Source organism: Petaurus breviceps, unplaced genomic scaffold, assembly GCF_028583685.1.
Source record: "Petaurus breviceps papuanus isolate PSGF00001 unplaced genomic scaffold, PetGlider_PUasm1.0 90897, whole genome shotgun sequence".
Lineage (NCBI taxonomy): Eukaryota > Metazoa > Chordata > Mammalia > Diprotodontia > Petauridae > Petaurus > Petaurus breviceps.
In genome coordinates this window covers 3,840,468-3,853,414 of record NW_027187374.1, presented here as the reverse complement: position 1 = coordinate 3,853,414, position 12,947 = coordinate 3,840,468, and the positions used below count along the sequence as shown (strand labels likewise).

Genomic DNA, 12,947 nt, shown 5'->3' with positions numbered 1-12,947 from the left:
ATAGAAGTATTTACATACAACCTACATGTACATAACACAAACACACATAGCCACAGACACACACAGAGATATAGGTATTTTAAATATGCATACACTTTATATGTGTATATATAAAAATGTATATATACATTTTAAAAAGAAATCTCCGAACCCACTATGGCTTTAGCAAAACAGATGGAACTGCCTCTCCCCCTCTCTACATTTAGTTTTCAAGACTTCCTTTTACATTCACTTAACATATACAAAAACAGGATAGGAGGAAAAGAGATTATAACTATTTTGAAAGGAAATTAATATGGTAGAGATTTAGAAGGTTTACTGTTTTAGTATCACGTGAAGTACTACAAATATTAAATTTTTTAAAAATCAGATTTTAACTTAAGTAATAGTGTCCTGAAAGTACAAAGATATTAAATTAACTCTTATTTCTTGGTCACATTCCTAGCAAAAACAGGAGGACAGGAGGTAGAGAAAAGCAGATGATCCGAAGATTTATTAAATGATGAGAAGAAACTAGAAACTAATATTTTTTTATAATGACTTTAAAAAACTGATTAAGTATTTGAGATGTAGACAACTAAGAGGTAAGTCTTTCCTCATCTGTAAAATGAGGGGGCTAGACTAAATGATGTTGGAGGTCCCTAAAACTATAATAATATTTATTCTGTGTGACTATGAACATCCTTTAAAAAAATTTTTTTTTTCAAATAGTAAAATTCTGCTTTTCCTCTCTTGTTCCAATCCTCTTCCTACCTCTTTCAAAGTGAATATGCAAGAAAAACATCCCTGTTAAAAACATGTGTAGTCAAGAAAAACAAATTTCCAAATTAGTTATGTACAAAAAAGTCTTATTTTTCACTTGTGGTCCTTCACCCCTCTAGTAGGAGGTGGGTAGCATGCAATTGTGGTTGATTATTATGCTAGTAAGACTTCCTAATTCTTTCAAAATTGATTGTTTTTTACTAAGTTGTGGTCAGTTCCTTTTTTTTTTTTTTAAAGCAATTGGGGTTAAGTAACTTGCTCAAGGTTACACGGCCAGTTATTTTGTGTGGGTGCTAAGTATCTGGAGGTTGAAACCAATCCCGTGTCTCCTGACTCCAGGGCTGGCACTCTTACTCACTGCACCACCTGGCCACCCCAGTTGTAGTCAGTTCTTTTCACTGCATTGTGTATTGGTTCATAGAATGCTCAGTTCATAGAATTCTCTGTAGGTCTCTCTGAAATCATTCACTTCATCATTAGTAACAGTATAATAGCATTCTATCATTCATATATACATATACACACATGTATACATATACATACACACCTATATGCAACTAGGTGATACAGTGGATAGAGTACAGGCCCTGGAGTGACAAAGAGCTGAGTTCACATATGACTGTAGATACTTATTAGCTATGTGACCCTAGGCAGGTCACTTAACCCTTTTGCCTTAGTTCTGCATCTGTAAAATAATCTGGAGAAGGAAATAGCAAACCAAGAAAATACCAAATGGAATCATGGAGAGTTGGACATGATTGAAAAGACTCAACAACAATGACAACAATAAACACACACACAAAGAGACATAGACACATAATATGTATATATAGATTTATATACTATATATGATATATGTAATAATATATATACATACATTTCCATATATAGTATATATAGTATTCATCAGATTCCCATTCTTTGCCATTTCAGAAAAGTTAAAAATATTTTTGTGTATCTTTAATTAGAGGTTCTTTTGTTTAGGACTAAACCACTCCTTAATCTACCTTCCTCATAAATTCCCCTTCTCTCCTTTTGTTTCTATTTCTCTGTTGAGTAAAATGCCTTTCTGTGCCCAACTCTGTGTGTGTTTGTGCTTAATGTTAATGGGTATTTGAAATCCAAGATACAGAGAGAAAATAAAAGAATGTCTAGCAGTACTCAATGAATTCAAAGTGTTAAGCTTGGGTAAACATTAGGGTATTAAAAGTGATGGATATGATTGTTGAACTATTGCCAGTAATCTTTAAAAGATCGTGGAGAACGGGATAAGTGTCATGGGACCAGAGAAGAGTAACTGTCCCATTTTTGGGAGGGAGGAGGGGAAGAAAGTAGGGAAGAGAGGGAGAGGGAGAGAGAGAGAGAGAGAGAGAGAGAGAGAGAGAGAGAGAGAGAGAGCAAGCACTACATAGGGTCATTGAATTTAATGTCAATTCTTGGCTAAACTTTAGACTACAATATCAAAGGGAAGGTTTGTGAACATTTACAAAAGAGAACATTTCACCAATAGGCAGTATGACGTCACCAAGAACAGAAGGTCTTAGGCTATTTAATACTTGGAAAACAGGGTGACATAGATATAGCTTACCAGAATAACATCAAAGTTTTTGACAGTTATTGAATCTTATGTGGAAAAGATTGAATGGTATGAGTCAGAAAATAAGATAAGTGAATTCAAAACTGGATGAATAGCTGATCTTAAAGAACAGTCACAAATAGGTAAATATCAACTCAATTCAGAGGGAGGCATTTAGTGCAGTGTACTCTAGATCTACCATATGTTATCATTATCAAATTTGTGAATGACATTAACCTAGAAGAGAGATAACTAGCATGTTGGAACATAAAGCCAGGACTCCAAACAATTTTTGGGTTAAAACATTGGGTAAATCCAATAAGATAATTATTAAATTACCATAAGTATAAAGGTAAAAATCTTACTTAGGTTAAAAAAATCAGCTGCACAAGTATAAGATAGGAGAGGTATGGCTACATACTCCCCCCCCCCTTTTTTTTAAAGCAATTGGGGTTAAGTAACTTGCTCAAGGTTACACGGCCAGTTATTTCTGGGTGTGGTGCAGAGTATCTGAGCCCGGATTTGATCCAGGTCATCCCGACACTGGAGCCGGTGCTCTTACTCGCTGAGCCACCTGGCTGCCCCTAAGCAATTGGGGTTAAGTAACTTGCTCAAGGTTACACGGCCAGGTGTTTCTGGGTGGGTGCTAAGTGTCTCAGCCCGGGATTCGATCTCCAGGGCTTCTCAACACTGGAGCCGGTGCTCTTACTCGCTGTGCTACCTGGCCGTCCCCCCCCCCCCTTTTTTTTTAAAGATCTGGAGTTTTTAGTAGGCTACAAAGTTTAATATGAATTCACAACATGACAGTTACAAAAACAAAAGTAATGAGTGATACTGCATTAAAAGATTAATTAAAAATTAATTAAAAGACACTGCATTAAAAGATGTATACTATCCAGTATGCTTTGGTGAGATACTATCTAGAATATTCTGTTCACTTATGGGTACTATATTTTAGGACAGTCATAAATAAGTTACAATATTTCTAGAAAAATATGATGATTGAAAACCTTTCCATTAGAAGACTGGTTGAAGGAAGAGTATGGGTAGGGGGGGAAGAGGAAGGGCGATATTTATCTTATGGAATAGAACAGAAGAGCTGGGGTGGAAGATGGCTGTTTTCATAAATATCCAAAGTGCTTTTCTGTGGAAGAAAGATTAGATTTGTTCTAAGTTGGTCTTAGAGGAGAAAAATAAGAAGTTCAGAGGCAGAAATTGTAGAAGGGCAGTGTAAATGAGCAGAATCAGGAGAACAATTCATAATATAACAACATTGTAAGGACAAACAACTTTGTTTGTCTTACTTAAGAACTGAGCAATGTAATGACTAACAATGATTCCAAGAGAACTAATGATGAAACATGTTAATCACTTCTGGACAGAGAGGTGATTAACTCAGGTCGAAGCGTTAAGACATGGTTGCTTTTTTCCCCCCATTTGGCCAACATAAGATTTTGTTTTGTTTGTGCATATTTGTTATAAGGGTTTTCTTTTTCTCTTTCAATGGGTGGTAAGTGGTAGCAAAGTGGGAGGTAGAGAAAACAGATTTTTCTTCACTATTGAAAAGAATGAAATAAAATTTATAATGAATTAATCCTACCTGTTGGTCATGTAAAATATTTTAAAATAAATAAGTGAATAAGTAAAGATTATTTGAGGGGAAAGGCACTAACACCTGGGGAATCAGGAAATGTTTCATTTAGAAGGTGGTACTTGAGCTGAGTTTTGAAGGAGACAAGGGATTCTAAAAGGGTGCATTCAAAGAATGTAAGACAGTACACAGGCTTAGAGATAGGAAATGTTCCTCATCTGTGAGGATCTGCAAGAAAAGAGCTTTTATTGGACCATGGAGTGTAGGAAGGGAAGCATTATATTGGGCTTTCAAAGTAGATTATGGCCAGGATGAGAAGAGCTTTACCAGTAAAACAGGAAAAAAAAGTGAAAAAAGAAATACTTATATTTGGTCCTACAGGCAAATATACTCCTTATAGTAACTTTTGCAGAATATCAAAGGGTTTATTTCAATACTTCAATGGTTCTATGATATATTAATCTCTTTACATGAGTGTTCCAAACCTTCTCATCACATCCCAGCTTCCCATAGCTCTCCCTTCCCAACTTCCTCAGTTGAAAACTTTGACCCATACTTTACAGAAAAAAATTGAGGTCATTCCCCATGAGTTTCTACTATTTTCTTCTGCCACCATCTTCTTTCTCCTTCACCTCTGTCTTACATAAGTTGGGCTTACTCCTTAACAAGGCTAATCCCTCTATATACTCTTCCAAGGTATTGCCCCCTCTGTTATCCCCACTCTTGCACTTATTTTCAATCTTTCTCTGGCTACTTTCCTGCTGCCTACAAACATGCTCCTATCTTCTGTACCCTCAAAAAACTCTTTTGATCTTTCCATCCATGTTGTCATTTCATTTCTCTTCTGCCCTTTGAGGTTAACCTTGTGGAAAAGGCTACAATAAATGCCCTACTTTCTCTATTCTTGCTCTATTCTTATTCCTTTTACAATCCAGTCTCCTACCTCACCATTTCACTGAAACTGCTCTCTCCAAAATTACAAAGGCTCACTGACCAGATCCAATGGCCTTTTCTGTCTTCATTCTTTTTGACCTTTCTGCAGCCTCTGACACTGTTGATCACTCTCTCCTTCTTGCTACTTTCTTCTCCATATGATTTCAGGGCTTCACTATCTCCATCTTTTACAGGGAAGCCTGTCCTAACCCCTCTTAATTCTTCTGCCTCCCCCCTATTAATTATTTCCTATTTATTTTGTATATGTTTAATTTTTACCTACTTGTTTTCTTACCGTTCCCCCATTAGATTGGTCTTTGGGGGTATGGCCTATCTTTTGCCTCTTTTTGTATCCCCATCACTTAGAACAGTGCCTGGCACATAGTAGGCATTTAATAAATGTTTGTTAGCTGATTGACAAGTACCAATATACAGCATATAAGAAATATTGGATGTTACTCATCATTCTTGTTGTATAGCTAGTTCATCTTCTTTACCAGTTATACATCTCTGATATCTTTTACACCACCACTCACAATTAAAAAAATAATAACAGGCTATATACAACCACATTGCATCTTTCTTTTCTCTTTTGGTAACATAAAATTGTGACTCTTTGGAGATTATTGCAGCTAATGCTTTGCAGCCCTATAGCATCAATGGAAGATCACTGGGGCAAAAAGAATGGGAGTTTTCTTCAAGGAAGAAGCTTGAGAGGCAGAATGGAATAATGAAAGGAAAGGTAACTTGAAAGGAAGGTTTAAGTCCCATCTGACACAGGATGTATCATTCTGGGCAAAATGTCCTAGGCATAACTCTAAGACTATAAATTGCAGCGATAGTGATGATTTGCATTGGTAGAAGAAGTTTGCTAGTCAGGAGTTCCTTAATGCCAATTAAATCATAAGCTGGGCAAAAAATTGTTTGGGACACTTGTAAGTACATGTGGGCATGGTATGCCTGGCTCAGATCCCATAGTGTAGCCCCTCATAGAGGACATGAGTCACCCAATTTCTCTTGGTTGACTTGCTCACACCAACCTGCCCTTACATTATCAGGTATAGGTTCCCAGTGAAGGACACATAGCTATAACTCAAACTCTCTCAGTGTCCTAAAGATGGTTATCATCTTTTATATGATCATATTCTCTGCTTATCACTATAACTTGTGAGTCCCTACCATTTATTACAAAATCAATCACACTGATGACACCATTAAATCTTAAATATAAAAGATTTAATGAAAAGCCAAAAGCAATAATAATCAATAAAATACAATTACTAAGGCAATGCAGGAATTATCAATACACAAGCTTGAATCATGTTTTTCCATCAATGTATGCATCTATGGGGCAGAATAGGTAGACATCTAGAAGAGATATAACTGAAAAATATGAGTGAGGAGAACTTATGTGCATGGGACAGCTCATAATTCCAGACTTTGGGCATTGGTGTGCTTGATTTCTACCTCCCCGCCCATTCAATGTGGTATGTCCCACATGAAGTGTCTTCTCTATTTTCTGCTCCCCTTCAGGTCCTCACTGCTATCTTGTTGGGAAAACTCAGTCCTTTTCTACTCCTTACTGTTGTAACCACAATCCTTCTTTTAAGCCAGAGAACTGCAAAGTTCCTCAGGCTGCATATCCCTTGCCAAATCAGCTCTTCACTCAACTGGATTCTGGGTTGCCACTCAGCTCTCAGTATCTAGATTCTGAGAAAAAACTGCATAGCTTCTTCCTTCTTATCTTTTCCCTCTCAAACCAGATGAGGGCAGTGGAGAGCAACTAAGCTCTACTGAGAAGTTTCACATCTTTGAAACAATAGGTGGTGAAGTGGATAGAGTACTAGGTCTGCAGTCAGAAAGATTCATCGTCCTGAGTTCAAATGTGACCTCAGAGACTTACTAGTTATGTGACCCTGGGCAAGTCACTTAAACCTATGTGCCTCAGTTTCTTTATCTGTAACGTGACCTGGAGAAGGAAATGGCAAATCACTTCAGTATCTTTGTAAAGAAAACCCCAAATGGTATCACAAAGAGCTGGACATGACTGAAAATGACTCAACAAACACAATTCAAAGATACAGTAGTTGAAATGCTGCTACTGTCATCTTCTGTCTCAGCTCCTATTACTTTCTTTTTTTTTAATTTATTTTTTAATGCTTTATTAACTTCTGATTTACATCATTCGTTTCCGCCAGATTTTGAGTTACAAATTTTCTCCCCGTTTTTCCCCACCCATCCCCCCAAAACAGCAGTCCCACATGATATCCCCACCTCCAATCTGCTCTCTCCCATATTTTCTCCCATACCCGTTTCAACTTTTCCAGTGGATCTCTGTGCCTCAGTGCCTGTATATCTTTTTTTTCTTAATAACATGTAAGATGGTATTAATAATAGTATATATATATACACACACACACACATATATATATATATATATATTTGAATATTTGATTTTTAAAACTTTCAATTCCAGATTCATTCCCTTCCCCCCCTGCCACCCACCCCCACTGGGGAGACAAGCAGTTCAGTATAGGTTGTACATGTGCGGCTAATGCAAAACAATAACATAGTAGATGTATTGTAAAAGACTGACTATATTTCCCTCCCTCCTATCCCACCTCCCACTTGTTCTATTCTCTACTTTGATCCTGTCCCTTTTCACAAGTGGGTGCTTCCAACTTCCCTCCCCCCCAGCCTGCCCTCCCTTCCATCATCCCCCCTCACATTCCCTTTCCCCCTATTCTCCTGGAGGGTGAGATCCCCTATTTAGTGTGTATTTCCCTCCCTCCTCAAGCCAGATTCAATAGGAATAAGGTTGACCCATTCCCTTTTGCCTTTCTATTCTTCCCCTCCATTGTAACCATTTTCCCTTGCCTCTTCTGTATGAGATAGTTTGCCCCACTCTGTCTCTCCCCATCTCCTCTCATTATATTCCTCTCACCTCTTAATTTCACCTTTTAAGTATCATCCCTTCCTGTTAAATTGGTCCTGTGCCCTCTATGTATACCTGTAAACATATATACATACATTCACATATGTATTCATATGCCCGCACACCCTCATATAAAGACATATATATATATTTCTAATCCCTTCAACTACTGAGAAAAGTTTCATAAGTTACAATTATTGTTTTTCCATGTAGGAATGTTAATAGTTCAACTTTGGCCAGGTGGCTCAGCGAGCAAGAGCACTGGCCCCAGTGCCGGGACGACCCAGATCAAATCCGGACACTCAGCACCACACCCAGAAACAACAACCGGCCATGCAACCCCGAGCAAGCCACTCAACCCCAATTGCTTCAAAAAAAAATTGTTCAACTTTGATAAGTTCCTTATGATTTCTTTTCCCTGTTTACCTTCTCATGCTTCTCTTGCTTCTTGTATCTGAATGTCAAATTTTCTATTCAACTCTGGTTTTTTCAGCAAGAATGCTTGAAAGTCCTGTATTCCACTGAATGACCATATTTTCCCCTGAAACATGATACTCAGTTTTGCTGGGTAGGTGACTCTTGGTTTTAATCCCAGCTCCCTTGACCTCCGGAATATCACATTCCAGGCCCTTCGATCCCTCAGTGTAGAAGCTGCCAGATCTTGGGTTATCCTGATTGTGTTTCCACAATATTCAAATTGTTTCTTCCTGGCTGCTTATAATATTCTCTCCTTAATCTGGGAATTCCGGAACCTGGCTATAATATTCCTAGGAGTTTTCTTTTTGGGATCTTTTTCAGGAGGTGATCGGTGGATTCTTTCAACCTCTATTTTGCCCTCTCGTTCTAAAATATCAGGGCAGTTTTCTTTGAGAACTTCCTGGAGGGTGCTTTCCAGGCTCTTACTTTGGTCATGGCTCTCAGGCAGTCCAATAATTTTTAAATTATCTCTCCTGGATCTATTTTCCAGGTCAGTGGTTTTTCCCATGAGATATTTCACATTGCCTTCTATTCTTTCATTTGTTTGGATCTGTTTAACAGCATCTTGATTTTTCATAAAGTCATTAGCTTCCATTTGCTCCAATCTAATTCTGAAGCAATGATTCTCCTCATTGAGCTTTTGAGATTCTTTTTCCATCTGGCAAATTCGACTTTTTAAGGCATTCTTCTCCTCATTGCCTTTTTGAGCCTCCTTTGCCATTTGAGTCAGTCTGTTTTTTAAGGTATTATTTTCTTCAGTCAGGCTGTTGACTCTCATTTCATAATTTTCTTGCATTGTTCTCATTTCTCTTCCCAATTTTTCCTCCACTTCTCTTATCTGCTTCTTAAGGTCCTCTATGGCCTGTAACCAGCTTGTATTTTCCTTTGAAGCTTTTGGTGCAGGAGTTCTGACTTCACTGATTTCCTCCTGTTCCATGCCTTGCTCCTTCTTATCCCCAAAATAGGAGTGTAATGTTGGAATCTTCTGTCTGCTTTGTTTCCTTTGCCTGCTCATTTTGCCACTCAATGATTTGACTTTTGGGCTTTTTGCCACAGTAGGACTCTGCCACCAGACAGGGGAGTTTTCGTCCCAAACGCTAGGGTTTTCTCAGCTGCCGGAGGTATTAGATGGGTGCCCTCTCTGAGGTCTCCACACGCTCTGGCAAGCTGGACACACACCCCAGGACCTCCACCCTAGACTGCAATCCAGATCCAAGCAGGTTAAGGCAAGAGCGGTGACCCCTCAGACTGGTGCTTGGTCCCCCTACACTCTGCAGGCCAGGAGCTGAAGCTGCCACATGGCGCTGGCAGGCTGTGCTGGCGTCTCAGTGGTTTCTCGCCCCAGGGGTGAAAGCCACGCACTCCCACTTACTGGGTCCCAAAGTCCAGACTGCACTGGCCTCTCACCTTGTCTTTCGCATCTACGTGTTGATAAATCTGCAAACGGCCACAGCTGCTGCTGATCTGGAGTCCCTCTGGCAGGCGGCTGGTCAGGCCCGCCCTGGGGCTAAAGCCTCGGAGTGGTGCTGGGCTTGGCTCCCAGAGCGTTGGGCTGGCCGATTCCTGCCGGCCTGCCGGGCTGTTCTCAGCGGGAGGTTAGCTTCTCTGTGTCATTTTGTGGGTTCTGCAGCTCCAAAGTTTGTTTAGAGTCCCCTTTTTACATGGATTGGGGAGGGTGGAAGCCGGAGCCATGGGAGGGTCTTGCTTCTACTCCACCATCTTGGCTCCCTCCTATTACTTTCTTAACTACAACTGCTACCTCTTCTTCATGTGGGTTGTTCTAACACACTTAGTGGCTCAAATCTGAGCCTCCTGGTTATCAGTAACTCACCTTTTCCTTTATGAGGTAAAGTCACAAAATTACTCTCATTGTTACTGATGAAACCAAAGAGTTCTTATTTAGTCATTTAATAGTCTCCAAATGGTTATTTGATCTGTCATTTTGTAAACTTTAATTTTATCAAAGTTTAAAAAAAAGTTACATGCAAATGATCTGTAGCCTCAGTTGTTTCTTTGTCCTGAAACAGGTCCTCTAAGTTCTCTATTTGGTCTTCCTAACACTGTCTCTATCACCTTTTATCTGAAAAAAACGGTTTCTACATATTTGAATTTTACCAACTTTTAGTTTTACTTGCCTTTTTGAATAACTAAACTGTTCACAAGTCAAAGAGAGAATACCTTGCATCTTTTACAAGTTGATTTAATTCTTTTTCTTTATGCAAAAGTAAATTTTCTTTATATTTTATAATAACCAAAATGCTCAAAAATGAAAGGGGCAGTACCCTATATTAGTAATGTGAAATTTCCCAGTATTTCTTACTCAGTGCTAAGCCCAATTCATCATTCATTCACAGTATTTTCCCCTGATGATCTACCAACTCTATGAGCTATTTTTACAATTATATATTACAGTCTGGCCAACAAGAATTTTTTAATAACTTTTTTTCTTGTGTGGACAATTGGCCTAACAGTCATTCCAAATAATTACTAGCTCACTAAAAAAAAATCTACAACTATCAGTCCAAATTGCCTAGCACTATAAGTTGGGTTAAGTGATAAAAAGGAATAGGAGCTCTGACAGAAGCTCTAGGTGGTCTCTCGGCCTCAATATTAGTGAAGTCTACTCTGTCTCTGATGATGTGGAAATATTGGTTCTTCTTATGTTCACAATTCCCTGGACAATTTATGTAATACTTTAAAAGATGAAAACCATAAAATAGATATAGACAGCTTTGAGCATTTGCCTCTTGTTTTCTATCACTATACTGAATACATTTATCATTTATTATTTTTCTTCACCATACATCTTGGCAGCAGTTACATTTTGCCAAAGTCTTCCCATGCTTTTCACATTAATTTAACTACAGTGGTGAGAATTCTCAGATACAGAGGTTTCAAGTTATTTTCAGCCAACAGATGCCAAAGATCAACCAGATATCTGAAATTACAGATGCCTTTGCTAACAACAAAAACATTTCTAGCCACTTTTCAAAAGACTTTTCACCTTCAGTTCAACTATCAAGGAGAGAATAAGTATTTATTTTTTTTTTTAAAGCAATCAGGGTTAAGTAACTTGCTCAAGGTTACAAGGCCAGTTATTTCTGGGTGTGGTGCTAAGTATCTGAGCCTGGATTTGATTTGATCCCCAGGTCATCCTGACACTGGAGCTGGTGCTCTTACTCACTGTGCTACCTGGCCGCCCCAAGAATAAGTATTTAAAAGTTGATTCAATTTAATGGAAGTGAGGCAATCTCAGGATTGCTTATTATTCTTAAGGAAATATAGGAATAAGAATGTAAAGTGTCTGTGCCCATTCAGGATGGACACCACTATCCCAAACCCCAAGGTCATTCAGACACTGAAGGTTAAATTCCATGCCTGGCTTGTTCCCCTTCCTAACCTCCAAATCATAGATTCATTTAAGATTCTGTTTAAGTATCACCAGCCCCCCAAGCTGCTAGTGACTTCTTTAAGACTACCTTCCATCTTCTCTGTCCATATCTTGTATGTGCCAATTTTTTAATATATGTTATCTACCACCAGAATGTAATCATGAAGGCAAGGATGATTTTTGCTTTTTCTTTATTCAAAAGGACTTAGCACATTACCTACCTAGCACACAGTACTTAATAAATGATTGTAGATTGACTGATCAAATCTCTACAGAATTCCTAGTTCAACTCCAATTGTTCCCTTTTTGAAGAGATCCTGGGAATCTTTGGGGGGTGTTCCAGAATGCCTGAGCAACCTCTTCCTTCATTTTTTTTTTAATGGATTGGAACTCTGATGTACCTCTTGAAAAGATCTAGTAAGTGAGGGTATTTGTGTTAGTCCAAGTTGTTCTAGAATGGCATTATCAAGATATCCACACAATCTAGGGAATTTGTCAACACTGAAAAGTGATATATTCCTAGGAGACCTACTGTCATAATCAGAGTTCAAAGAACTATCTGGATAATTCATCCCCTTCTCCACCATTAAAGTCTAATTTGTGTCAAATACAGAAAATTGTAGTTCTCTAATTAAAACTACTCTTTGTTAATTGCTTTAGACTGGTTGGGGTGATGAACAACTTTAATAGAATCATTATAGAATTTTTAACTATATGGTAGAAGGTCTGAATGATAGGAATTTTAGATCTCTATTTCTGTCAGTCTAGCTATGGGCTATTCCTATTTTATCGATTAAAAGAATGAATATATGCAATTTTTGGGCTAAATTATGATTTACTAGGATATTCCAAAAAATAGAGCCTGTTTTTGATGGATAGATTCTGCAGATGACTAAAAGGCACAGGGGCACTCATTTTGCAAATCAAAGAAATCTGATGTCAAAAGATCGCAAACCAAAATTTCCAGATGTTCTAGAAAGTGCTAAAAGGCCCAAAGACTAATGTGTCTGTTTCAGAGACTAACAAATTTATTTAGAAATCATATAATAACCAAGAGAGTTACAGGGACAAGCAAATGAACAAGAATTACAGGACATTAAGCTTTGGTTAAGAAAATTCAGAAAGAAATGAAGAAACCAATGGTAAAAAGGATTTTTTTTTTTTGCAAATGAAGTGGTCTTATGAAGAACACTAACTGTAAAACAAAAAATATTCAAGAAAAAACCCAAAATTTTTGGTTGTACATGGGTATCACATCCTATTAAATTTTACATTCTATAGC

The 12,947-nt window shown here is 38.1% G+C and overlaps 1 protein-coding gene across 2 annotated transcripts in view; it reads right to left on the bottom strand.

The window, feature by feature from the left end:
• Window positions 1-12,947, bottom strand: part of BACE2 (beta-secretase 2) — a 122,061-nt gene that overhangs the window by 58,712 nt on the left and 50,402 nt on the right. The window lies entirely within an intron of this gene.